Here is a 27,328-nt window from a genome sequence, read left to right as displayed (position 1 = left end):
ACAGTCATATCTTAAATACATTACTATCTGATAATAATTATTCCTCTAATTTTTTATATTTAATATTTTTAGATAAACTTATTCCAAAACATATTTTGATACTCACATTTGATAATGTCTATCGAGTATACAAACCACGGTTGATATAAATAATTAAAATATTAAGAAATACTAGTAAGTAATTTATTCTTTTGCTGAGTTTATTGATACACACGTATAAATTAAAGGCAGTTCAATTTTCTTTTTAAACGGGACCTTCTGTAAGTTCATATTAATTTCATTTTATCCAAAGTGTCACTTTTTATCAATTCAAATGTATCTTATTAATACTTTTATGAAAATTAATAGTCGTAATTGTCCTTTTTGCCATCATTTTCATAATATATTTCAAAAGCTTTACCTTCATCATATTGGTTAATACCTACTAAACATGCATGCATTAATCTGAAATAATTAATATCACCTAGAGATTAGTTAACTCACAGAAAAAATCTCCCGTTTTTAAATCCTCGACTTGCTATCTAAAGTAAAAGAACTCAATTACCAACTAAGTATCAGATAAATACCCGTTCACAATGAATTCATTTGCTGGTGTATGGCAAGCAAGTACTTGAAGATTTATTTACCATCTCCCCTTTTGCTTAATATACGACTTTGCTTCTACAGCTAGACTGTCACGTAAAATGGGTTGAGATTTAAAAACAGGGTGCTCAGTTAAAATACTTTTTTTTATTTTCGGGTAAAAAATATAATTAACATTAACGTAATTTTTCAAAAATAATTTCTACTTGAAAAATATTTTTGTTTATGCATATTCGATTCAGGTACTTATCAGTCTGGAACTAGCAGAGGTCAAATTTCCAATATAAATTTTTTAAATGCGAGATGACTGCCCGAAGACAGCTCCTCAACTGATCTGATTTTAGTCCAGTATTTTATATTTAGCACCCAAGACACGCATTTTATTTTTAATCCTCTCCCACTATTTTTCATTTCCCCATAGTTTGGAAGACCACAACCTTTTAATAAGTTCATTTAATTTATAAAAAAATAACTAATCGGTAATAATACTTACCATTGGTAAATGTGTATAATGCCGGAAGAAACTAAAATGGTGATATCATTGATAATCCATTATATCATTATTACCGAGGTATTGAAATAAAAATATTTAAGTAGGCATGCCGAAATTTTCTTCTCAAACTTCTGTATAAGATAATATTAACTTAATATATTTTTTTGGACTTAATCTCCGGAATTATTCAAGTCAGTTGAACTATCAATTTGCTAATTCAGCCGTAAATTGATGGTGATACGGGATATGTACCAATACTAATTTAGAATTGGGATTTATTGATTTTAAGTTAATTGAGTTAATTTCAGTTCTTTGATTATTTTTAATAAACTTTCTTAAATTGTAAATCCTTTCTGTAGCATATAAATTATCCAAGATTGTACCAAATTAATCCTTATAGCAAATTGTCAACCTAACCTAACTAATTATTGGGATATATAATTAAATATTTTATTCAAAATACGCGATGTTAGTATACACGAGAAGAATTCCGGTTAGTAAAGATTTTTTTTAGATTTTTTACAAAATATGTCATTATGCCCTGCCTTTTTCATCAGGTTAATTAACATTTTAAAGGTAGGTAAAATAATATAATTACCATAAAAGAGTTTTATTTTAAGTATCGTTACTCTATAATTTAAAATAAAATCATATTACATTGATAAAATATTATACCTAATCTATACCGATCAAGCGCTCGAAAGATTGATTTTTTGATACATTATAGAACTTAACTTGCAAGAACCGTTGATGTAATTTCGATATGGGATAAACCGAAATGTATGTTTAAATATTTTTTATTGAAAAAATCTTTAATTTTAATATTTACCTAAATCAAATGATTTATGAAATCATGCATTCATTAATTATTATTAACTCTCTTGTCTGCCAAATGCTCAATTTAAAACTGTCAACTAACTCATTGAAGAGGAATAGATATATTTTTTAAAGTGATGACGCCGTACTACGCCTACGATTTTGTTACCCTTCTGACAGCCACCCAACCCTTCCACCCCTAAATTTCACCTTCTCTATCTCCAGCGTCCGTAACATTCTACCCCCATCCATCTGAAGCTACTTTGCATCGATTAACTTTATTTCTGTGCTTGGCTAACTTATTATTTAAATGCCGTTTAAGCCAACTTTAATGTTGTATGCTAATTTTAAAATGCTTTACCCTTTCAAAGCAATGATATATTTATAACTAAATGTGTGTAGCTTTAAAACAATGAAATAATTTTTCATTGTAGCAAAAACTATATTTACAAATTCGACTCAAATATTACTTTATCTTGTTATCCATTAATGTGTTTAAGTGCATGTACAAAGGATATTTGAGGCCTGAATCCTTGTCGTCCTATCAACTTTTGTCACAATAACCCATCCTCGTATCACAACCTATGGTATATTTTGTATAGTTTATTTTTGGTTTCTTTTCAACATTCTAAAATATTCCTTACTGCATGCTAATTAAAATATATTTTTGTCCAGCCACGAAGTAAGTAAATATTTTGCTGCCATATAAACTGTTTGGCTTCATAATTTTTATATGTATCATTCAAAGTTTATATATTTTAACATACTTTGGCTGGGAAGCTACTTTCCGCATTTCGACTTCAATCCATATATTCAAAATATACCTTTCATGTGACTATCATCCTGGCAAAGCCGTACACTTTCTCCATCCTCTCTCCTTCTTGTTCAAGTTAAAGATGGCAATACTACCTACTACAAGTTTATTAAGAATATTATAGTAGATAGTCGAATACGTACTGGTCTGAGGAACTAAAAACTGAGATATTATATGTTCACACTTGTGCGTTTTCAATTTAAAATTTTGCTTTTCAATACTGAGTTGTTTAGTGCATGCGTTCAATTATCCATAATTGTGCATCAAACAATATAGCCAGTTACAATGGATGTAATTGATGATGCTATGTTAGTATTGATAAAGGTGTGAAGAAAACATTGGAAATATCAGTGATCATTGTGGATGAAAGATTATTTAAAATACCGGAATTTCGGAATAATGAGAGAATCGGAATTAAATGAAAATTTTATTTTACAAATGCCTAAAGTAAACTTTTACATGGTTTTAAAATTGGTATAGTTTCACGGATTCTTGAACGGAATCAACTCGTGGTGGAAACGGATGCGCTAGCGCATATGTCAGTAGAAATAGCACATTTCAGCTAATTTGAAGCAATCTTTTGTTCTCGCTACAGTTGCATGTGCTACAGCACCATTGGACATTAGTAAGGAACAAATATGTGTATTTGCCCTTGGTGGAACCATCCCACTTTCGCTGCTAGGTCTTTGACGCCGCATCCAGTGTCATTTGACGTATTTTCCGCTTACTCAGTGATACTTTTTCAGCATTAAGGTTTGGAAGCGGAGAAAGATGAAATTCACCAATAACGGCCTTCTCACCTTTGAGGAACATCGTGGATGCACAGTGTACCTGTATGTGCAGGTCAAAAGAATGAATCATAACTACAATATATTCACTAATTCCCAAATTGGATTACACTGGACGCTAAAAGCTTGTCAACTTTCATTTTGTGGAATATATTGTAGCTTATATAATTATAGCGCAGCTATTACTAATAATTCAGATGAATCATAAACGGATAGATAAATCAAAACATAAGAGCTTTCGCCATAATAATAGAAGATGTGAGTTCATATCCCACTATTTATCAGATTTTTGAATATAATTATTTTTTGAAATCTGCGCCCAGCGGTCATTGTAATTCATGTACCCACTTTGAATTATATTTTGGAAAATCATAAATCTTTATTTTAATTTAATTTAATATGTAAAACATAATCAATAAGTCTCGTTACGTCAACCTTTGATAATATTTTGATAACGATATCATTAAAGGGGAAGTCGTTAAGCCAAATGATTTCTTCGATCGGCAGTTTTTATCTCTTTCTCTCCCCCTTCTTAGAGAGAAATTATTAGGGTGAGAATCTTAATAAACACTTCTACGTACTTAACAAAATCTTTAAATAAGTAGATGGTAACTAATAGAAACACGTTATGTGAGTTTTATTATATTTCAAAGTAATCTAATTTCATTTGACATTACTGATAAAAATAATTGTTAATCCAATAGTAACAATAGCACAACAGATGGCTGTTATCTGTATATGTATCTTATTAAATAATTTTCAATTTCAACTAAATAGGTACGTTTAATAAAATTATCCTAATCTGAAATGTATGTATCAGTTTAATGTTATTTTTTTTTACCCACAGTTATATAATATAAAGTATGTATTTTACTTTTCGTACTTTTAAATAATAAAATATTCCGGTTTTTCATGAAAGTTGTAATAATTTTCAGAATCAGAAAAAGAGTTTTATTAATCATACTTCACGTTAACGCAACTTGTCTCATTAATTTGATACCACCATAGGGTATGATCGATCCACCTCTGGATAAAAGTTTTCCCCAATTATGTCTTCTACTTCACTCAATAATATGTTTTTTATTGATCTGTAACTATTTTCACTGTTAAATACCTACATAGGATTTCAGGACTGATTTGTGGCCGTTGCTGTAATGCTTTATAACTATTACTGGTTAAATAAATAAATTCCAGACAGTAAAAATTGGTAGTACAAGTTTAATATTTTTACACACAATTATAGTACCTAATGAATATGGAAAAAAAGCATATAGATTTTTCTATTTTATCAAATTCTAAAGAATTATTTATCATGATACTCGTATATCAGCTTGAAAAATATAATATATGTATTAGTTTTTCTTATAAACTGAGTTTAACTTTGTTACTTCCTTATCATTTTCGATTCTGAAACATCCGCTGAAAAATATCGTGAGTACAGTTAGCAAAAACAATTTGGATGAGGTATATATTTATTTCATACTTTGAGTATATTTCTAAAATTAATTCAACATTTACTAACCGTTATTTACGAAATTCAAACGACAAGATAATGTTTTATATGAAAAGATAACGATTATTTCAATCTAAGAATACAATACATACTTCTTAAAAATCTCATAGTAAATGCCCCGCATTTTTATCTTAAACTATCATTTACAATAATTCATAATTTCCAAAAAACTAAAACACATAAAGTTATCTTCCTATCATCCCAATAGCTTTTATATTTATGTGTGTATTTATTGATGTCTTTTTTTATTTCTAAGACTACAGATATGCAACAATTGGTTTTTAATCAGCTCAAAAACGTGAGATCAGTTCTATATTGGTGAGTATTGACTTTAGTGAATAGAATAAAGATGTAAAAGGAAATGGATCATTTTAGTCGTAGTCAACAAAAACATCCCTTATCTAAATACCATACATGACAGTACCATGAAGTACCGTAAATGCATTCATTATTATACTAATTAATAAAATTCAATAACAAACTGATATCAATGGAACATTGCCAATTATATATATTTATATAAGAGACAATTATATGATACCTACATTACTAATTTATACTATCAATGACTAAATATCTAGTATACTAAATTTAAGGAAATAAAAACGAATTATTTCAATTTTTAAGTTTTAATAATAATTATCACGTATTGCAAAAAACTGTGTAATAATTAAAATAAAACACAATACCGATATAATACTTATTCAAATTATGTATAACTAACTATCACTAACTTGTATGATTCCTTTATTCGAAATATTATATAAATATTTCCATTTTAATTAAAATAAAAACAATTTAACTTTTAAATTGGTTTCTAACGTTTTCCTATGCAAATTTGTTGACATTGCTTTAATTTTGCAGGCAGTATGGCTGGGTAGTTGAAAACAATTGAAGCGGAACTGGTAGGCGGTGCTACGTGCCTGGCTACGCCCACCGCTACGCCGTAATGGAATATTGAAGCTCTACGCTACCTGCCGCCGTAGCCACCTGCCTTTGAGATTTTCCCCCGCACACCTACATACTTACCTTCCATAGCTTTTTCCACGCATCAAAATATAAATTATGGATTGATTTAAACATATATAATACTAATAGTAATATAGCGTGTTACCGCTTTTTACGCTAGTAAAATTAATTTCTTTGCATATTAAAAATTAAACCATTTCTTTAAAACAATCATATATTAATAATATATTACATGTTATAGTAACTCATTCAAGTTTTTACTAAATTGTAACTATATTTTACAATATAATTCTGATATTGTAAAATATGTAAAATATATTCAAACTATTACACAAGAATTTTCGACAGTACGCGGATAAACTTTTTTTGAAATATAAATCCTTACATCAATTATCGATGTCCCCTGTATATATAAATAAAATATGTTTTTCAATTAACAAAAAAAAATACGTCATAAAATGTGTGTTATATTTAAATTCAAAGTACCTACACTATATCATTGGTTTTTAATGAACAGGATTACTAAAAAATCATACTCAGTCATTAAAAAGTTTCAATTATTTGAATTAACTGTACAATTTGTATCTGTATTTCTGTAAAATACTTTATTTTAATAAACTTATATATTTTGTAATAGTTACTATTATACTAAGATGTCTCTAAAAGAAGCATTTTTACTTTGTGCAATATGTCTTAATAATTTTATTTTCAAAAACTGACTTACAAAATGATATTCATTTGAATAATTTCTACATATTCCGTAATTTTTACAAGCATTTACAAAATTGTTTAATTAGATTAGATTTTAAGTTGTAATATCGTTATTAATAATAAGTAATATATACAGTATTTTTAACTTAACTAATTTATGAGTCATTCACTACATTTTTAAAATATTTTTACATGTCCATTAAACTAACTGATGTTTTACTTTATTAAATATAGTGTGGCATTACAATTGATTGTAAATTCAATTTTCAAAATTGCTGCGACATTACAACCTGCCACCCATAGATGAAAAAGTCGGCCCTCTGTCCAGCAAGTAGTCTTATGTCCGTATAATAATTGAAATCTAAATATTTAAGTGAAGTTTAATTCAATTTATTATAAATCAACGAAACATGATGTGTTAGAAAAAATGCATGGACTGAGTTACGAAAAGGAAAATAGGTTTCCATTTTGAACCCACGAATATATATTATAATATAAGCATCGTACTTTTGCTAGGCAACTGATATTAAATACCTGTCTACATTGATTTATATATCGTATACCATTTTATAAAAGCGTTTACGGTATATTCAATATGAGATAGGAAAAAATGAAGCTTCTTATTTTTATTTTTGTACGTTAGTTAAATATTTCAAATACAAAGTTCAGTTTCCTTGAAAGTATGCTTATGTTATGAAACATTTAAAACATTGTTTTCTATATAATAAAAATATGTACACAAAACGTCAAGACTATAATATTATTAGTATACTTTTTCTATTAGTATGTATACAAATATGAGAAATATGAATAAGTTAGCAATATTTTAAAATGTGTGAAAACTTTTTATTAAAATTCCTTAAAAATAATCACTTTACTTAATTAGAAAAAAAATAAACAATGTATTTTTAGCCGCCATCATAGTATTTCTTGGTCGTATTATACAATATTCAGTTTAATTTCAAAAAAAAATTGACCATGTCCGATTCTAATAAGATCATATGTAGGGTAGAGGCTTGTTTTAACAGATTTTGTTTTTACAAGACATATATGTTAGCCACTTCCTCAACCTATTAGGTCCATACTCTGACTTATACGCAAATTGAAAAACAATATGTGTACTTGCCTGATCCAGGATTCGAGCCTCGGACCAACGACGTTATACGACGACGCTTAAACCGCACGGCCATCGTGGTTAATTTTAAATTACTATTGAAAATCTTAAAATATATGCCTAAGCCGAAAATGAATCAAAGCCGATGGTAATGATATAGCAAATTGATATTTTGGCCGCCATCTTGGTATTTTATGAGCTTTCAATTCAAAATCGTAATTTTTGTACATCAAATTAGTTTTTATCACTATAAAATACATAAACATACTGAAAATCAATCTAATCTGCGGTAATTATAGAAAATTCATTAAAATTGAATTGACTGATAAGAAAAATTTGAAGCGACTCCGCATCTAAAAATGACTCTTATGATAATGCTTACTAATCATGTTAAAGTTTATGCTTTTATATAAAAGTGCACAAGTTTTAAGCTATGTCACTAGACTAATAATGATATTATTATAGTAAGGGGTGCTATATATACAATATTAAATACGTACAAGCAAAATCATACAAAACTAATGAGTAGATATAAATATTTTAACAAAATGTACCCGTAAAATAATAAATTATAACTTTTGACAGATGGCTAGTTTACTATTTAACTTTATTAGATATGAATACATCAAAGTGAAATTGTCTGTTAACCAACAACGGTGATATTTACGCGTGAAATGAGTGCGTTCATCGCAATGGAAATAAAATAGATTAAGGGAGGACATGCTCAGCGTATGTCAAAATGGAGCTTTTACACTATTTTCAAAGCATGATCCTGGACATTCCTTATACGTTTTAGATAATCAACATACATAATTTTAAAGCCTTATTATCCTTTATATTTATTTTAAGCATTTGATGGCTGCATAAAGTATTTTTATTACATAAAATAGTATTCTTTTAAACCTCTCGCTCTAATGTTTCAGAATTTTACCTAACCAAATTTTTTTTAACGGTAAATGTTCAAACACGCGCGTTACTATGATCTTACTCCCTACTTTATTTATCGTTTGTCAATTTATGGCTATGGCCGTATGTCTTAGCTTAGCCACTGGGAAATGCCAATAAAAATGGCGTATTTCAAAAAAATACTACCTTATTCTTAGGTCAATAATAATTCTAAAGCAAACATTATTCGTAGCATGTTTATCACATTTGAATGGTTAAAAACATAGCTTATAATTAGTATCTTTAAAATTATCTTTAAATTTGTAAATCTTGCCCATTTTTTGAATAATAAAATGCCTAATTCTTGTCAAATTTGGGATCACAGAGATTATCAATATAATTTTTTATTGTAAATATTTCACTATAATAATGTCAACATAAATTTTACTAATAGTTTTATAAATGCTTTTAAAAATTAATAAATATAAAAATTCTTAACACCACTTCACATGGACGTACTGAAATATGACTATATTCTAAAATATTAGAGCGAGAGGTTTAAAAGAATACTATTTTATGTAATGAAAATACTTTATGCAATAATCAAATATTTAAAATAAATATAAAGGATAGTAAGGCTTCAAAATTATGTAAATAGATTATCTACAACGTTTAAGGAATGTCCAGGATCATGCTTTGAAAATAGCATAAAAGCTCTATTTTGACGTACGCTGAGCATGTGGGCCGTTAACAATTATCATCTATAAATCCAAAAAAATCTTTATTGCGACAATCATACTTCTGACCGCCGCAAGAAGATCGACTGTCCGCATGGGAGGCGAACCTAGACTCTGAGGATCTCTAAATCCAGCAAAGCATCTCCCACCTGGAAACAGTCTCGGGTACTGTACATGGAAAGCCCTAAATATACTGAGAACTATGGTGAACCCGAGACAATATGGTGAAATGAGAGATCTCCGATGACGAAACCTGCGAGTGCCATGATATGTAAAGCATGTAACACCTATTTTCATGCATGGCTCACCCAGTAAGCTGCAACTTCGACGAGATCCTACAGGCCAAGGAAAATAGTGTTGCCTTCACCAACTTTTGGAGCGACACATTGTAGCTATTTAAAACCCGACACGACAAAGATCAATCTATAATATTTTTATAATAAAATATAGATAGTAAACTACGATGTTTGCTTGACCCTTCACAATGTTGATATAAGTTTACAATTTTGTAAGAGAATTTGTTGTTAGCTATTTTTTTAACCAAAGTATATTTGCTAAGTACAAGGGAAAAATAGCATTCAAATTTTACCGAGTCATTCATTGTACGTATTCAAATAAGTGAGTGCAATAATATTGTATAGGCGGCTCTCGTGGCGCAGTGCGTAAGGCGCTTGCCTTCCACCCGAGAGTTCCTGGGTTCAATTCCCGGTCAGGACACGCAATATTTATGTGTTTTCCTCAAAGCCTGGGTGTTTGTGATTATTCAAAATAACTAACAACCATCTTGTACGAAAAAGCAAGGACACGATTATTAATAATTCTACAAAAAAAAATGTTGTATAAAAGAATCGACAACTTCTTGTTTTCAATACTTCAGTGTTTATATTATGGGAATTTATGAAAAAATTTACAATATTTGTATTTAAATTAAATATGGGATCCAGGCCAGAGTCGACATAGTCTGAATCAAATGTATGTTACAAATCCTAGAAACGATGATACCAAAAAAACTACCCTCGTAAATCATATAAAAATAACAAATTCTATAAATTTGCAATGTTTAAGTTGTAGACAGATGGGAAGATAAAAAAAATATTGAATGCAATGTGAAGAAGATGGATAAAATTAGGATCCCATACGCTGTGATTCATGGTAGAGCTGCTAGTCGTCATCCCCTCCGGCAGACCTTCTATAGTTTAACGGGGTCTCAATTTTGCAAAAATTTCAATAAAGCAGACCAAACAGTAAAATAAGACATTTTTATAAATATGCAATGATTAAAAAATACATATTCATGAATAGTTACAATGTGAGAGAGAGAAAGAGATCCTATATAGAAAATATCCTATAGGAGTTAACATACAGTTATAGTCACTACAATCTATTAGTATCTTCATTATATAATATAGACATATATTATATTGTAGTTAATTTTAATTATTTTTTTAGGCAGTGCATTAAATTCATCTTCATTGTTTTTTTTTTGTTTAATGTGTTTAGCATTTATTTATTTTGTTTAATCAAACAAAGGTGAATCAATCTGAACATAGCTTTATAGCCCAATCTCAATATTATTATATCAAAATTGTACAGCTAACAACACTTTCTTTCCAAACTATTAAAGTGTAATAATGTGGAACAAAGGTTATTATTAAAATGAGTTTTCGAATCACATATTGATAACAAGCCATGAATCAATAATTGGTAATGATGTTCAGATATATGTATTTTTTTCAAAAAATATTTCTAGATTACGTATAATATATAGTTATATAAAAATAGTAAGTAATATTTACATTCTATGAATTATATAAAATCAAAATACTTACATCTCGCCAGAAACTTCAGCATTTGCACGAATCAATAGAACCAACTTATTGTTAAAAATAATGACTAACATCGAGTACTTTTAAGTGATTATTAAATATTATTTTTATATCATAGACAACGACCAGTTATTTTTAATTATATGTTTTATGTTAATAAGATATCAATCGTTTATTTACTTGATATGTAGAAAATTGATATTCTCAAAAGTTGAATAATAAATTAAATGTTGTTAAATATTTAGCGACCATCGGCGGAAACTACTTGTATTCAGATAAACATTCCATGGCGGCGTGACGGACACTTTCACAAATATTCCAGGACCTGTTAAAATAGAAAAGATTTGAAATTTAATTGACACCATTTTATTAACTTATTCATAATCATAGAGTTTGTATCAATACAATTATTATTTATCAAAAAAAATCAACATCAAACATCCAGAATAATAATTTATATCATTAAAAATGAATATTGAATAAATTATACACAGCAAAGATTAATATTGTTCTCATAATACGTATAGGTATCAGATTGTCTTTAATTTAGATACAATGCATGAATTTAATATTTAAATACTAAAAAACTTTCAATTTCATTTCAATTTCAATAATTTGAGTTTTCCAATATAGGTATGTATTTGTATAAATAGTATAATCACAAGAAAAATTAATAAGCCTTAACAAATTTGATAAATATGTTCAGTATATATATATATATTGCATTTTCATCGGAAAATACTTCAAGATGTCAAGATAGCTTGTTATAAAAACTTTATAAACATTCTAAAGATTAAATAAAAAACTTTGAATACTTAAATATTTTAACAAAAAAAAAACTTAGTAGCTTTCGCGTAGTAGATTAGTGATCTATACCGGAAAATTGACATATTTTCGAATAACAATATTGGTGGAGATAAGTTTGAAAGTGTCCGCCGCGCCGCCCGCGCCTCATGCGTCACCGTCACGTGCTCGCCGCGCACTGACAGACCGGCGTGGCGTTGTTTACCTCTGCCCCCGCCCTCCCGGGGTTTCCCTTGAGCTTTTCCCCGCCGCACGACTCTAGCAACGGCCCGGGGACGACTCTACGGAACAAAGAGAGTGACTATGTTATTTGGCGGGAAAACCTTATCAACATAATTATTATATTGAATATATTGTAATCATCTAGTGTAAAGGAAAACATGAATTTGTATATTTAGTAAATGAGTGAGTTGGGTGAATTTTATTATAATATTTATATAATCAATTTATGTTCATTAGGTATTGGTGAAATCAAAAAGGTGAGTATAAATTATTCAACTTATCAAAACTTAATAAAATTATATCGAATTATTGGTTATTAAATTATTCTAATAGAATATTTATTGTATATTTAAAACTAAAGTATACTTGATTTAGTTAAGCTTGCTGAGTTTAACTATTTAAAATGTTCATAGGAGAGAGGAGCAAAGAATTGTAGAAAAAACCAAAAAAAACTTAGGTATTATTCGATCTGTTATACATCCAGTATAATATTACAGTATCGCCCATTTTTTATCATATGGGGTCAATCCACTGCTGGATGAATGTTTTATTAGAAAAATAATGAACAAAATAATATATTTTAATTAAATTGTATTGTCATAATATTGAAACTTCTAAATTTTTTCTATATTTTTGATATGCAGCACTATTTATTAACACGTTTTTATTAGCTCGTATTCTTGTTTGTCCGGTACAGATTTTTTCTTGTGCAGTACAATTTTTTTCTTGTTTGTCCACGATTTTTAACTAACTTCCCGACTAGCTAGACATTTGAAACTTTTAGAATATATCAGAACACGACGAAAATGCACTCTTTTAATACTTTTGGCCATCTTTAAGCAGAATTGAACTCATTTTCAGTTAATTCTGTTTTGTATGTTTCGGAAGAAACTCGTTAAAAGTAATATTTACTACTCACTATTATTGGTTGTTAAGGGGTCCTAGCAACTACATTATTAATATATACGTGCGTTACTTTGGAAATCAATATGAAATATCAAAATGACATTTCAGTATTCTATAATAAATATATTTATTCAGTATTTCTATCAAGTACAAAAAAAAAGTATTTGTTAAAACATAGAATTGTCAAGTTCAACAGAAAATTTAAAAACGTGGTAGATAAAAAGTTATTTTTATCTTGTAATTATTTTTATACAAATTTACGATATATTAGTTTCCACATTGTACTTTTATTGTACACATTTGTATGAAATAATAAACTAATTTTCTCTATTCGCGTCAATCACATTGGGTTAAGGTTAAACGAATTCTTGTATAAAATATTTTTTTTTACAAATTAATCGATAAATTATCATTTACTATCATACCTATCATCACCACTGGTTGTTCTATATAATTATAGGATAAATAACTATTATTATTTTACGAATAAATTGTCTGTGATATTCTAATTTATAGAGTTTCAATATCATCTACGTCATTTCTTTGTATAATATATTATTATATCTCATGCCAAATATATACTATATATACCTACATTTTATCAGTTATATAATATAATGGAACATATTTTGTGAAAATAATACAAACCCTTATAAAAATGAATAGGAAATGTAACAAAGAATATTGCGCACTGTCTCGTTAGGTGATTTCCGATTTCGCGCAAAACGGAAACGACTATCGCCGCCCGGCGCGCCGCGACGCTTTTTCAAAAAACGAATGGAGAAACTTTATGAGCTTTGCGAGGGTGAAAATCGAGTCCATTAGTGTTTGCATAAAAATATTTATTACATTTCATGAATCACTTTTTCTGCGGTTTGCAGTAAGCATTAATTTATTACTGAAGTGTTATAATATCTACGCAAGGCAATTTGAAGTAATATCTTCATTATATTGAAATATGAATAGACTTTAAATTTTAAATATAAAAACTTGTAAAATACCTTACTATTTTATGATTAACAAATAAAGTTAAAAGATTATTTTAGCTCTGTTTTGTACTATATAGATGAATATGTAGAATCTTCATTTTCACAACAAAAAGCTTTTTTATCATTTAAGTATGCCCCTTTTCCATTTGTATTGGGTTTGTACTCGTAAGATAAATTATTTTAAATATGAATAACACAATTATTTTTCTTTCAACTCAATATAATATGTTTTGTCATTATAGTTCAAAGTAATTACACCGAGTTAAATTATGCGTAGGTACTAAAGCTGATTCAAATTAAAATTTATTTATTTGCGTGAAACGAATACTAAAACCTACATAATTAAGAGGTGTGTAGTATAATATAGAAAGCACGTTTAAATTCGAGGGCTTAGTGTCAAACAACACTATCTACAAAAGTGCAACTTTACAGGAGAGCCAATAATCGTTATTTTAGATTCTTGTTACTCAACAAGGGAAATGTTTATTTAAAACCTAATGTTAATATTTCATAATTTATTGTGTATTGAACATTTATCTTGCTTATGATGATGTTAAAATTTATAGGGATAGTTTTAAAAAAATTGAAAACAAGGGTAACTTATGTAGTTAGCGTTAAACTTTACTGACGATTTAATAAGAAATTAGAAAAAATTGACATAACGTTGTTTGATTATCATGTAGCCGTAAATGTAAAATAACGTTATCTCAAAAAAAAAAAAGTTTTTGTAGATAACGTTGTCTGACTTTAAGCACTCGAATTGATCTTTGATATTGTGCTGCTTGTCATTTGATTTCTCGTTGGTTATATTATCATCAGCAAAAGACCGAAAGCGCTGTTAAGATTCCGACTCGCTAGATAGATCAGGTGGATGAAACCGCAGTTTTTTTCTCAATCAATGGACCTCAGTGATATGTAGTGTACAAAAAAATTGCAGATGATCGTCGGGCACAATCAAGCAGTGTAGAAAACATCGGCAACGAGAATTAATAACAATTACGAGCTAAAATAATATTTATTTCTTTATATCTCCCAATATATTATAGTAGGTAATTCTACCTAACAGTGGCAAAAACTCGTTAGTAGGTGATTATTTAGAACCTACTTTAATAGAAATAAATTTTATATTACATTATGTCAGTAACAGACCAACAAATACATCGATACGTTGTATAATTTATTATTTGTTTTAGTTTATAATATATACCTACAGATGCGCTGCATCAAAATTTACCACGAATACTCATACGTTTAAGGGCTTTAATAATCTATACGTAAATATATCATATTTTTCTTATAAAATATCGTGATATCTACTGGTAAATTATCATAACAGATCGGAAAATTGTAGTAGAGTTGGCGACTTCTCATTATTAACCTTTAAGAAAATGATTTAAAATTCTATCATTTCAATGAAAAATATAGTTTATAAGCACCACATAATTAAGTTTAATATTAATTTAAAATTGAAATTTTATCTTCAATGGTTTTCTGTTCAGGCTTTAATTATATTTTAAAAACGTAATGACATCATCTTTTTTCTTAATTCTACGTTAACCGTAGTAATATCGTATTTTTATTCCATCCCATAATTATGAGTGGCAAATACCTAACTATGATCATATGCATTATGATTTCCGTAGTCTACTCACTTCCAAAAATCACTCTTCGCCACTGGTACCTACTAGTATGGTACCTAGTAGCATATTTTGTCAGAAATTCACTTCACCATGCAAAAACTCTCCCCATTAATATGTATCACAACACGTTTATTACTTTGGCAATATTGTGTCTGTAAAAATAATTTTCTGGCATCGTCTCTCGTCAATGGCAGTGATATGTCTATTCAAAGAGCCTCGAGGGAAATCATGCTAAGCCGCGGATTGGAGATCCTCGCGCGTATACAACGCTTTTACTCGTTTTCTGTCGATACTCATTGCTAACAGGTCCAAATCACCGCGTAACAGATTTATTTTACGATATCCATTATGTATATATTATTTTAAAGTAATGGTGGCGCTTTTAGCAAGTGGATTGTAAAATTTGAAGGTGATGGTGGATGGTAGATCTATGGAGGGAGCGATTTAACAGGATGCCAGACACTGACCTTTTGTGATGTTGATGAGGGCTCCGTGGTCTGGTTGCACGGTCACTCGCGTTGTATTGTTTGTGTGAGTGACCCGGTGTGCAGCACGTGACGGTACACTGTTGATGGATGATAATGAGGTTGATGAATGATGAGCCGACAGGTATTCAGAAGTATCGCTTGAACGACGGTCATACTATCTCAAGCTGACCCGACCGGGGTCCACGAACTACTTCTGAATCAGTCTATATAATAAGTGAATTAATCAATAAACTGTGGTTATGCGGTAACAGGCTAACACGCACACCAATTAACTTGGCCTCGTTCGTATCGTGTCAGATAAAGCTCGACAGCTTTAGAAAGCATACGCGCTCGGCGGTTTTGGAGTAACTGAATGTTGTTTGCAATTACGGTCTTCTTATGACCCGTAAATGCTCATCGTCTGGTTTTGTGACAATACTAAATAAGGGGATTTGAGTAGGGCGGGACTAAGGATGAATGCGACCCCAATTTGGCCTAACCAATAAAATATACTAACGTACACTATATCAGGCCATGTGAAGGCACTATAATTAGTGCAGTGAAACAGTAGTGCAATAATAAAAGTAAAACAATTACTTACTAAAAAAAACTCCCATAGACGTTTTATGATCTCACCAGGATCAAACTCGGAGTCACTGGATGAGAGCCAGCATCTTACGCATCGGATTACTATGATTTCTTATTACCGTAGTAAAATAAGTAAGTTACTATAAGTGAATCATATTGGCATCCTCAGTGTAAAGTTTCTTAGCTATTCCCTCAAAATATTGAGTCCTTTCAGAGATTAAACATTCATAGAAAAAATAACATATATTATGAATTTTCTCGATGCGAGTTTTGAACCCATCCGTTATGCACAGCTTTAAAGATAGACGCTCCGCCAATACTCTACTGAAGATCTATATTACCATTTTTTTATAATCAGTATGTTATTATCTAAAATATATTCTGCCAATATTATTTTTATTTAGCATGATAGTATATACTTATCTGTGTACTTACCAGACAACGATCGTTATACCGCCCTCCGTAAACTATAGTCATGTTTGAGGGTCCACGACTCTTCACCTTTTATAATCCTTTGCCTGTTTCAGGACAGAGTGAATACTATCCCCATTAGCTACTGCGCCAACGCTCTACCTTTGTTTTGCGCTTTTTGGAAACTACTCAAACCCACTAGCTTTTTCAAAATCTCCAAACCACAACGATCAATATAATTATACTATTTTTTTATGTATATATCAACATTGTCGACAGCTGTTTACTAATTTGAGAATGTCCTGTGGTCTGTCCAAGGGATTACAAATATTTGACTTCAAAGGTATCAAAGATAACAACAAACTTATGTAGTATAAACCATGTATTTACTTTTTATTACAACATTTTTATTAGCTCGTATTCTTATTTGTCCGGTGGTTGTTTATCCAGTACAAATCTTGCAATCGATTTTTAACTAACTTCCCGACTAGCTTGACATTTGAAACTTTTAGAATATATCAGAACACGATGCCAATGCATTCTTTTAATACTTTTAGCCATCTTCAAGTAGAATTGAATACATTTTCAGTTAATTCTGTTTTGTATGAAAAGTTATTTTGGAAGAAATCCGTAATCCAATCCACTATTATTGATTGCTAAGTGGGTGGTCCTAGCAATTAAATTATTAATATACACGTGCGTTACTATGGAAATCAAAATGACATTTCAGTATTCTATATTTGTTTGTTTGTTTGTTTGTTTTTTATATACTTCATATCAAGTACAAGTTTGAGCATTTTGAGCATAATAATTGAACAGAAAATTTAAAAACGTTGTATATAAAAAGTTCTTTTTATTTTGTAGTTCTTGTATTAAAAATACATATTTAAAAATTTTGTCAACGCTAGAATTTTAAAATTGTATTTGTCAACATTCATTCAAATATCAAGATTCTTTAAAAACAATTTAAATTGAAAATTTGAAGTATGTCTTCAAAAAATTTGAAATGTCTGCAGTATATCATATTACAGACGTGTTTTATTTGCATTTTTCATTGGGGAGTGTTTATTTCAAAGGCGATCGGACTACGAGTAGACATGATTCCCTATCACAGTCACAGGCGTCGCGAAAATCCTTTGATACTTCCACCACCGTTTTCTGTGTAAACAGCGAAACATGGAAACCCTCACGTTCCATGGCATTATTTGCCGTTTCTTTTTTCATTGCTGGAAAATAGATTGTGGAATAATACTGCTTCTTAGGAGGTTGACGAGAAAATTGTTATTTTCCATAATGTTTATTTTTTGTATGCCCCTTGTATTTTTCCTTCGTGTAAATAATTTTATTTTTAACACGTGTTGTATTAAAAAGTATTTTATACGCATACGTAATGTATTAGTAGGCACTTTTTTTCTTTTATGTTTTTTCCACCAATTCATTTGTAGCCGGTTTCATTCCAAAGCGTTATATCAACATACCTAATTTTATACTGTTTATGCAAGAAATACACTAACATCACGTAACGTGAACTCATGTGTTATAACAATCAAAACATTCGATATTAATAACTGATATCCTGCAAAAACGTTGTGTCAATTACATGTCATCCGTATATCCCCTCCTATCGTGATTCCAAAATAGTTATATTAATTTTCAAAAAATAAAATAACGTCCTATCACGCGTGAGGTTGGTGGTGTGAGATGATATGCGTGAGGTGACCTCAGTATGACTTTGATACATTTTGGCAGATTTTGCTAATTGACACTATTCATTTCGATCCAAGAAAAATAAAATTGCACACTTTTTTCTAGTATAATTAGCTCAAATAATGTATATTTTGTATCAAATAAGAATAACCTTGACAAAACCGGTCCATATCATTATTGCATTATGTATAAAGTTACACCATTTGCGTTTACTTTAATTAACATGTAGCCATATATATTAAAATAGTTTTAATAAAGTCACCTACCAATTTTTATTCGAAGTTTATCGTATATTTATTTATAAATACAGTAGGCAGCCACAATATAAACAAATAGCCTTTACATGTAGTAGTAACTAAGTAGGATCTACTTAAGAAATGTAAGTACCTTTCTACTTACTGACAATTTCATTATAATATTCTGTTTCTGGGTATTAATACTATCTATATAAAATAATATAGACTTTAAATTGCGATTCCTGTCAGAGGTACCCTCCACAGTTTCTGCAATATGTAATACCCTGTTTGAAAAGCACTTATACTGAAAGCTGGACCATAGCTATTAAGTTCACTGTAGCGTAATATTAAGGGAACTGGCAATACAACCCATTCCACAATACTTCTGGACATCCATTTATCATGAGAATATTATTATTATTTCCATATACATGGCAATATTTTCGGTAAAATAGAATGGTTTATTTGGATTCATAAATCACACATAATATAGAGGGAACGTAGATTAATATAATTTTTAATTTTGAAATCGGATATTTTAGAAAAATTAAAAATACAATATGTTATAAAAAATAATCACCTCAATTCAATGTTTTGGGAAAATATCTAATTATCTTCTACAATAGTATGGACCTTATAGGTTCAGCGAGTAGTTAAAATTCATTTCTCGTAAAAAAAATTTAAAAATTTGTTAATACAACGTCTTCTCTGTGGAGGCCCTTCTTGGGATCGAACATATTAAAAAATATTTTTTAAAAATTAAATAAATTTTAATAAGCAAGTAAGCACATAAAAATTCTCATTTTGTTAAATTTCTTATATCTCTTTAAAACAGTTTTGTAATGAAAATATATATAAATATCAGTATAAAACAGATTATATTTTTTTTCTTCAGTTAAATTTCAATCATAACATATTATTATATTGTAATTTTTACAAAATATATAAACTTCATAAATGTTAACTATGTTTCAGTGGTATAATATCGGTACCTACTAAAGATATCGAATCTTTTTCTGAATTATTAGTAGGTAGTTTCCATATAATATTCACTGAAACAAAATTCAGTGATTTTTATTGTTTCTTTTTTTGTGCCATATCCGTTCTTGGACGTCAGCGCTATTCGTAATAGGGATGGAGTGTTGACCTTAAACCAGTCTCTGACACTCTTAAGCCAGGATTTTTCTTCTTTTACCAGGGCCTTGCTTACCGGAGATCTTCATAACAATAATATGATGCAGAAGTTGGTATATTTCAAGATACCGCATGATATGGCCAAAGTATGCCAACTTTCTGAATTTTATTTTTCTGATTAGGTATTTATTTGGTGTTTTTCATCTTCGACATCACCTCAACATTTGTAACTTTATGTAATATTTTTGTCTGGAAGAAAGAAATAACATGCTGGAAAACATTGTGTGTGTTTTCATTCATGACAGTTTGTATAAGAATTGGAGGTCCTTGGAGTTATTTTTTTCTTTTACTTTCGTAATTTTAGACTCAATCTCTATACAAGAAAATTTTCTTCGACAACTTCAATATTTAGTTTAAATAATTTACGTATTTATTAAAACAATAAAAATATATGTAGGTATAACTGAACAATTATAATTCTATGGTGATTTAGTTATGTAAAAAAAGTCTTCATGGTGTTGTTGGTAAAACACCCGTGATTAAATTGAGACCGCAGGTTCAAATCCCGTGTTCATTAAAAACAGTGCTGGATTTTTTAATTAAAGTTTGATCCGATGCAAAAATATTATATTATATAGAATGGCTAACATATATTCTACGTAAAACTCAAGCTTATAATAACTTCCATTCTTTGTCATTTCAAGGATCGAAAAATGGTTATTTACTAAAATGTTTTTATTAATAGATAGATACGGAATAATTAATATTTTCCCCGATAATTAGAGCCTAAATAAGTAAATATTCAAAATATATTAAGATATAAAAAAACGTTAAAATTAATTACGAATACTTAGTTAAAATTAGAAAAAATAAATTCAAAATAATAATTGTAAATCATAATAATTTCAATCATGTATATATAATTATGAGTAGTGTTTATGTCGTAATATGTTTGTTATAGTTAATTATCATACTCGTCGTAATAAATATTTTTCATATGGAAAAATATACCTTAGAAGAACGAGTCACGTTATTTCCGTTAGGAGCACTTTAGACAAAGAGTCTGACGCCCCCATCTCAGTCCCCGTGACGTCAAGTGACGAGAAATCTTCGCGCAGGGGAAATTTAATGAAGACTTATGACTGTCGTCGACAAACGTCACTGACTTTGCTTCATAATTATTTATCAGAGAGTCAGCCTACGATCGAAAATTTTGTGGATTCATTATTGAAACAATGAATTTCTAATGATTCCTTTTGAAAGTAAACAAATATTACGACGTAAATGTTTGTTTTGTAATTAAATATTAGTAAACAACATTTACGTAATTAAGAGTGATTACGATGGTGGACCTACATTACAAGTGGCACGGGGCGTGATGCTGGCCAGCGGGGATTGACGCCATTTTGCGTTTGTTCTTTTCACCACGACTAGAACGTGACAGGGTGAACAAATTAATAAAAATGTTAGATAACATTAATGAAAACTTAGTATTATACCAAAGGGTATGGAATAATAAGAAAACAGAATATCTAATTTTCTCAACTCCAACCCTACTATTTATTAACAATAGTAATTTTAGAACGATTTTCGTGTGGTAAAATTATGAACAATGTTGAACATACTCGTACATGATTTTCAAACACTTCTAAGAAAGATATAAGAATCCGGCCTTCTAAGATTCGCGCCCATATGCCTTGACTACCGAGGTAGGTGTCCTATCTAATTGCGTCAAAATTAACTAATGGTTTTTACAATAATCTTTGTAGCGCTTTCTCAATTAGCGTTACCAATCTTGTGAATTATTCATTAAAAATAAATAACAGTTAGTACTCTCTGTATGAGCAGACTTGAATACATTGTAAATAAAATGCTGACAGTAGCCCGCTGGCTCACAATTTAGTTTTTTTCTTGCGTAATTCCAATTTTACGCAATTATTCGACCAAATAATGATTTTTATTTAAAAAAAAAAAAAAAAAGCTTTTTATCTGTTTGCAATAGGAATAGGCGATTATACATATAAACTGTAATACAGTGGTATTCAAACTTGCCGCAAGCTGTGGCATAAATAATAATTCCTGAAAATTTCAATTTAACTCGCTAGTGCAAGATCACCATGATAGATTCCCTGGAATCGACCAATTTTCGCCTACAGTGCTAATGATTTATATATTGTTATATTGTAATAGATTTCTGGGTTGTAGCCACGTGTTTTTCCTCCTTCTTTTCTCGACGTTTTGCGCTCATTACAGAGACTATTCTGAAGATAATGAGAAACTCTTTCGAAAAGTCTCTGCAACGTCGAGAAAAGTAAGTTTAAGAACACGTCATGGTAATAACCCAAAAACCTGTTACAATAACAAACAACAATAATAGTCTCAAATCTATGTATGTGTATATTATAAAAATTCAAAAAAAATCTTTGCATGTATCCGTCTAAAATAATTTATATGATAGAAGTACGTAAAATTTATAATATTTAATACTAAAAATAAAGGGGGGACATGCTCGTCGAAGGTCAAAATTGAGTTTTTGTTGTATTTTCAAACCATGATCCTGGACACTCCTTAAACGTTGTAGATAATCTATTTATATAATTTTGAAGCCTTATTATCCTTTATAGTTATTTTAAACATTTGATGACTGCATAAAGTATTTTTGTTACATAAAATAGTATTCTTTTAAACCTCTCGCTCTAATGTTTTAGAATATAGTCATATTTCGGTACATAACTGTGCAGTGGTGTTAAGATTTTTTACATTTATTAATTTTTAAACGCATTTATAAAACCATTAGCATAATTTATTACGAGATAATTTTTGTAAAATATTCACGATAAAAAAATATATTGATAATCTCTGTGATCCCAAATTTGACAAGAATTAGGCATTTTATTATTCAAAAAATCGGCAAGATTAACACATTTCAAGATGATTCTAAAGATATTTATTATAAGCTATGTCTTTGACCATTCAAGTGTGATAAACATTTTATGAATAATGATTGCTTTATAATAATTATTGACCTAAGAATAAGGTAGTGTTTTTTTGAAATACGCCATTTCTTTTGTCATTCCCCAGTGGTTAAGCTACAACATACGGCCGTAGCCATAAATTGACAAACTATAATTAAAGTAGGGAGTAAAATGATATTGACGCGCGTGTTTGAACATGTACCGTTTAAAAAAAAAATAAAAAAAAATTCGGTTAGGTACATGTTCAAACACGCGCGTTAACATAATTTTACTCCCTACTTTAATTATAGTTTGTCATTTTATGGCTACGGCCGTATGTTGTAGCTTGACTACTAGGGAATGACAAAAGAAATGGCGTATTTCAAAAAAACACTACCTTATTCTTAGGTCAATAATTATTATAAAGCAATCATTATTCATAAGATTTTTATCACACTTGAATGGTCAAAGACATAGCTTATAATAAATATCTTTAGAATCATCTTCAAATGTGTTAATCTTGCCGATTTTTTGAATAATAAAATGCCTAATTCTTGTCAAATTTGGGATCACAGAGATTATCAAAATAATTTTTTATCGTGAATATTTTACAAAAATTATCTCGTAATAAATTATACTAATGGTTTTATAAATGCGTTTAAAAATTAATAAATGTAAAAAATCTTAACACCACTGCACAGTTCTGTACCGAAATATGACTATATTCTAAAACATTAGAGCGAGAGGTTTAAAAGAATACTATTTTATGTAACAAAAATACTTCATGAAGTCATCAAATGTGTAAAATAACTATAAAGGATAATAAGGCTTCAAAATTATATAAATAGATTATCTACAACGTTTAAGGAGTGTCCAGGATCATGGTTAGAAAATACAATAAAAACTCAATTTTGACCTTCGACGAGCATGTCCCCCCTTAAATTTATTTGTATGTTATTTGATTCCAATATGTGAGAAACAGCACTGATCACAAAAAGCATCCAATTAATTGGTGTTTTAGGGTGCAGTAAAGAAATCTTTCAGAGCGCCATCACACAAAACGGTTTAAAACCAACTGATGAAATTGCGATCCGAAAAAATACATTTCTTATCGTAATATAAAAATCCACCCCAAATAAACCTGCAATGCGAAATAACCCCAACCTGATTTAATCATTAGCCTCGGTAATTTTATTATCAGCTTTGCTTACAATATAATATAGTTAGTCTCCAACTCAAAAGAAAAAAAATATATGTCGCTGTATGTACTATGTTGGTTATTTCACAGGTAATTTCATTATACTTATCATTGTTTGTAGAATATTTTAACAGAGTCAACTTAGGCAGGTATTTTTCACCTTTGAATTTGACATGTCAGGATATGATTGTCCTGCATCTTATCACAGTCACATGAGATGCTTTTATCGGGCTGAATATTTCACCCTACCAGGTTTATTTGAGGATATCGATTGACAAAGCCCACTTGACTAATCTCCTGTAGACCTATTTTAAATTAAAAAATGATTCGTTACAATATTTGAATCAACAATAATATTTATTAATTTAAAAATGTGAAATAATGTCCTCGAAATACACATAAATAAAAAAGATGTGTTGGTATGTTAATATTAAATTATATATTACTGATGTAATATTAATAATATAGACTGCGCATATCCAATTAATATAAATTGGAATTATTTAAAGTTTGTTAACGTTAATATGGAAGTTTATAGAGCTGTAATATTTTTTAATCAAAATAAATACATTGCTTAGTTAATTAATCCATATCAATGAAACTAAAATCATATTATTGAATTTTTATATGTATGCAATATAATGTTGGCGTATATAATTGTTTATACATTATATAACTACGGACGTCTTTACTATCGAAAAAAATCTTCGAATCAATAAAAAATAATGTGAGAATTATACCATCGATTATAGAGAAGACGCTGATTCTACTGAGCAATTATAAAAGAAGTACAAAAATATGATAAGTGTGTCAGGGTATATCGTCGGATAGGTAGAGAGCATTGTTGTCCCGCCAGCAGACAGTTTGGCGGCGTCGGCAGCCGTCGCGACGCCAGTCTCCGACGCCCGCCAGCGCCAGCCTGCGATGCGACGCTCGCCGCCGCCGGCCCGCATCTTCGGCGGCGACGCCGAACCAAAGAAGGAGGCAAGGCAATACGTCATTTCGGCTAAAATCGATATCGCTCTGTCATTCTTTTCCTGTGAAGGACGGATTCGCGCGAAAATATTTCACAGATTATGTTTCTGGTTGGCTGAAATTTATGTTGGCAATTATTCATTGGCATTTTTTTTCGTATTCTTAAAAGCATGATATATTTATTATAATTCTTTTTGTAGTATACGTCATAGTGTACTTATTTTCCTTCTATAATAATATATTTGAAATAATATATATCTTTTTAGAAACAAATATATCATAATAGTACCGTTTTATATAATATATACAGATATGCCAATCTTTTTTTCACTACCTACATTAACTACGTTACTAAAAGCATAGGGATAAGATAAATAAACAAAAAATGGACCGAATGGGACTCGAACTCATATGCTTCACATTTCAGGAAAGTTTTATTATGCAAATTATTTCTTATAGCTATGTACTTTCAATTCCGGCCATCAGGACGCGATGGGCATCTGTAAACAATTAAGGTAAATTATACTAAATGTTTCTTATTGACGTTCTTGTACTTGTAAATAATGAAACAATATGTTTTATTTAATATTGAATACACACAATATGTAATAATGTTAAATTTTTAATTATAGAATTAGATATTTATATACTATAGAAACATACCAATTAGATAAAAATCCTGAAAAAATATCTTATAATAATATACAAGAATTCAATTATCAAAAAGAAATAATGTTTATAATTAAGTACATGAAGATTACATTAAAAAAAGAGTAAATAACATGAGGTGATCCAGCTATAACAATAGTTAATCATGATAAATAAAATATATTCAAAAATTACAAAGGTCTTAATAATATTATTATTATTATTATGTTAATAACATAAAACACGATTATATGCAGTACTAATTACACTCAGTTAAATGTTAATCAGGACCGACTTCATCCACTTCAAAAGGACATTGTCAATTGGTAAGGAATTGGTACTAGATTAATTATTTTATAAATTTGTATGGACTTATATTCGTAATTATTGTCAGTACCGTTACGTACTGGTAAGTATGATTAACTTGAATAATATTTTTTTGAATTCTAATACTTATTTACTTTCAAGAATTTTGTAGGATTTCAGTAATATTACGCGGAGAAAACTTTCCTTTGAAATTTCAATACAATAGCCACGCTTTTGAGGTTATTGTACCTTCTAAAGTTTTCAAAAACAGCAGGTGCCACGTGTTTTTCAAGGCTGTTCTTTAAAAAAAAGTGTACAATGTGGTAATTTTTCCCTCCTCTCGCCGACATAATACAAAGTGGGGAAATCCCTACGTGACGGCACTCTTCAATGAGCGTTAGTTAGTTATATAAAGACGACATAACGCCGTAAACGTGCTTTGAATTCGTTAAACGGCCAAGGCTTAAGAGGAAATTGAGACGTTTGAATAACGGGAGCGATGCACGCGGCCAGGACATTGACTACGAGAATGCTTCCATAAGATGAGTACCATCTTCAAAAAGACATCTTCCTTACGCTACCATCTATGCAATTGTTTTCATTCGTGTCTACCTTCATATTAGTGACAAAGAATGCCATAGAATAAGCTATGAGTAACCGAATGGACAGTCATACTTACGGGACTTAAGACGGTACTCCAGTGAAACGGCAAATGATTTTCAACTATAGGTGCGACGAAATTTTGGACTCGCTGGCAATCGGAGAGCGAACGTCGAGATATGAACACGTCAATTTGTTTCGTGATGGCAGCGGGGGTATCAATTCTTAAATCGGGTAAAGATAACTAAAAAACGTTACATATTTACTTGAAAAAGAAAACATGTCAATGAATATA

General features: G+C 29.6%; 1 protein-coding gene across 2 annotated transcripts in view; it reads right to left on the bottom strand.

The window, feature by feature from the left end:
- Nucleotides 1-12,223, bottom strand: part of VGlut (Vesicular glutamate transporter) — a 92,233-nt gene extending 80,010 nt beyond the window's left edge. The window contains exons 1-2 of one of the 2 annotated variants that reach the window (XM_085959773.1): nucleotides 12,125-12,223; nucleotides 11,252-11,573 (exon numbers count right to left, since the gene is read on the bottom strand). The gene's annotated coding sequence lies outside the window, so the exon portion shown is untranslated. The remainder of the gene's footprint in view (nucleotides 1-11,251; nucleotides 11,574-12,124) is intronic. The other variant, XM_085959781.1, reaches the window with a different exon arrangement.
- Nucleotides 12,224-27,328: the final 15,105 nt, after the last annotated feature.

This window comes from Rhyacophila brunnea, unplaced genomic scaffold, assembly GCF_057557595.1.
Source record: "Rhyacophila brunnea isolate RB1 unplaced genomic scaffold, BYU_Rbru_1.0 scaffold_11, whole genome shotgun sequence".
NCBI classification, from domain to species: domain Eukaryota; kingdom Metazoa; phylum Arthropoda; class Insecta; order Trichoptera; family Rhyacophilidae; genus Rhyacophila; species Rhyacophila brunnea.
Note: the sequence above shows the minus strand (reverse complement) of the source record. Positions and strands in the feature narration are given on the sequence as shown.